Source organism: Copadichromis virginalis, linkage group LG14 (assembly GCF_057382275.1).
Source record: "Copadichromis virginalis isolate Kocher_CV1m ecotype Utaka linkage group LG14, C_Virginalis_male_GT1.1, whole genome shotgun sequence".
Lineage (NCBI taxonomy): Eukaryota > Metazoa > Chordata > Actinopteri > Cichliformes > Cichlidae > Copadichromis > Copadichromis virginalis.
Genome location: NC_140631.1, coordinates 42,474,863 through 42,478,011, shown reverse-complemented (window position 1 = coordinate 42,478,011; position 3,149 = coordinate 42,474,863). Strand labels below are relative to the sequence as shown.

At 41.8% G+C, this 3,149-nt stretch overlaps 1 pseudogene; it reads left to right on the top strand.

Annotated features, from left to right (window-relative positions):
• The first annotated feature begins 1,177 nt into the window (after positions 1-1,177).
• On the top strand, positions 1,178-2,105 carry LOC146694739 (olfactory receptor 52K1-like; annotated as a pseudogene).
• The last annotated feature ends 1,044 nt before the right edge of the window (positions 2,106-3,149 follow it).

Below are 3,149 nucleotides of genomic sequence, written 5' to 3'. Positions count from 1 at the left end.
TGAACCGATTGTTCTGAGTGTGCTTTCAGTGTTGTCTTCAATGTGAACCCTGTGAACTCTGAGAGGACACATGAGCTGCCTCGGCTGTGAGTGAGGTTTGTTTGCTGTGATCATTTGTGCTGCTCGTGTGTTTTTCACTAACAGCTGATGTTGAGCCAGTTCAAACTTTCCATGCGGTGGAAAGCACACCACACCGTCTGAGTCTCCTGTTTTTATCAGATTTTTATCACTTCTTAACTGTTGTTACTTGAATATTAAACATACTAAAGTTGACCTTTGAGTCAAAGGCAAGGTAGAAAAAAACATACAAGAATGGTGAGAAGTGAAGAGGGGAGGGAGGGCTCCACTGACATGAAATAGCTGAGAGTCTGAACCGCAAGTAGAATTAAAATGTGACTACAAAGTAAAGAAAGAGTGAGGTGGAAATCATACAACTGTGTAATGAAGATTTCTCCTGCTTGATTTCATAAATCCTCTAACATTTGTAGGTTCAGCTTCCAATATTTATGTCATGGATAAAGCTTATGTAGTTCTGAATAAGAAAAGAGTCCATGTGAAAACTGTGAAGGAGCTCCTTGATTCAATCAGCATCTGACAAACAGAAACAGCTCTAACTGTTGAATGTTTATTGTAGATCGTCCTTGAGCCACATTCATGGATTTCAGAATTCTGTGGACACACATAAAACATGGCGCACCATCTCTGTTTAGAAGATATCAATGTGTGTAAAGACGACTGTTGTATGTATCACACTTTCATGCAAGAGGCCTAAACAGTGACACTGGTGTTGCAGCAGTTTGTCGTTCATGGCAGGGTTGGGACTTTGTGGTTCCTCGGTTGTTTCTAAAGATCTTAACTCATTTCCTCTTATCTGTGAGTGAGAGTTTGGACTTTCCCATTGCTTTGAGTATTGGTCAGTCTACTGAGTGCTGTTAAACAAATTATTTTTATGCTGCAAAGAGAAACTACAAGCTGTATTCTATAAAAAGGGGTTAACCGTCTGTTAGCCAACGCTGGAAGGTTGAAGTGTCAACAGAACACAGAGTCTGTGTCTTTGGCTCCAGCTTTCTTTATCAGTTCTTTCAATTTGTATTAAACCACTGTGGATTATTCTGATTTTTTGTCTCATTTCAGCCTGATCCAGCTAAAAACTAGGAGGGTTGGGGAGGCGACAGAGATGGAGGCAGTGAAGGAGAACATCTCCTCACACAAATATTTCTTCCTGGATGGCTTTAGTGAACTCGGAGAGCTGAGGCCGTTCCTCTTCATCCCGTTCTCCTTCATGTTTGTTGTGTCACTGTTTGCTAACTCCCTGCTGGTGTACGTGATCGTTTCACAGAGAAGCCTCCACTCGCCGATGTACATCCTCATTGCCAGCATGGCGTGCATTGACCTCAGCCTCCCTGTATTCTTTGTTCCCCACATGCTGCTGAGCTTCCTGTTCGACTGGAGGGGGATCTCTCTCATCGGCTGCCTTGTTCAGATGTATTTCATTCACTTGTTAGGAGCCTTTCAGTCCACTCTGCTGCTGTGGATGGCTCTAGATCGTTACTTTGCCATCTGCACCCCGCTCCACTATCAAGAACAAATGGCTTTAGCAAGATTTCTTAAATTTGTAATCCCTTTTTCCATCAGAAATATGTTTGCTGTCTTGGTGGTGGTCAGTCTGGCTGGAAAATTGCCATTCTGTCTGAGAAATGTGATAAACCACTGCTTCTGTGAGCACATGGCCTTGGTGGAGCTGGCCTGTGGAAGCACCACCATTAACAGCCTGGTGGGGTTGATCTCAGTCTTCTCTGTCCCTGTGACTGACTTCTTCCTCATCACTGCCTCTTACAGTCATATTCAGCTCTGTGTTGAGCTCAGGAAAGTCAAGTGCCAAAGCTCTTCACACCTGTGTAACGCACATCGTGGTCATGACTGTTAGTCTGACCATCATACTCACAGCTTTCCTCTCATATCGAATAAGAAACGGTCTCCCTGCAGCCATTAGGATTTTCTTCAGCATACTGTACCTGTTCTTTCCAAGCTGTTTCAACCCGATCATCTACGGCATCAGAACTAAGGAGATCCGACAGCACATCCTCAATACACTGAGAGTCTGACCCATATTTTTTTCAGAGCAAATATAAATATTTCAATAACTTGGAATTTTCTTTATATTTATTAAACATATAGTTGGAATCATGTAATAACATATGATGCCTTACATATGTGCAATTCATTTTATTTTGTATGGTATGTATTTGACAATCAGATGCTGAGAAGAACATTACCATATAGAAATTAACTATGACTATAACATAGCAGTTGAATAAATCGGGGGGGGGGGGAACGGTTTAAACATCTGCATCTTCATGTCTTTAGAGACACTGGCACTCAGAATGGTGTAGTACAGCAATATAGTCACCAGGTGTCAGTGTGCTGCTATCACACCTGCTATGTATGCTACACCACTCAGATAAAACATTACACTCAAGCAGTGTATCTACTCTGGTCCAAAGAAATCCCACTTTGTACGGATGTCCACAATTTTTCCCTTTTTATCTCCTCTCACATTCATGAAGCACCGTGAAAACTAGAAAAAAAATACTTTTAATAGTACATATGGCATCCATCTCAGCCACTTATTTCTTTTAAGAAAGTGCACAGATGCTCAACAAAATTAACCAGCATAATTTAACTGTGCACACCCTGTAGAGCAGCAGTAGAAAAGTTGTGTTATCGTTCTGTCTTGACTCTCTTCTGCTTCCTGTGACTCATGGAGGAGGAGACTACTCTACAATGATCATCATTCCATTCTAAGAAAAAAATGTATGTCACTGGACTCGTAAATTATCTTTTTCCACTAGAAGTGTACACAAACTGAACCCAAATCAAAGGAAAAAGTCTGAAATCAATGTGACGATCTCACATGCTGGCTTCATTTCATTTTTCCACCTTTCTCAGAGCTATTTAGAAGATCAGCACATCCAACAGGTCTCAGAAGTCAGGTCTCAGGTCTCAGAAAAAAGCCTTCAGGTCTAAGGGCTCAGATTTTTTTTTTCAGGCTTCAGGTTCCAGACAAAAACCCATCAGGTCCGAGGTCTCAGAAGTAAGGTGTCAGGTCTCAGAACACAAGCTATCAGACTGAGAGTAGCTTCCTGCAG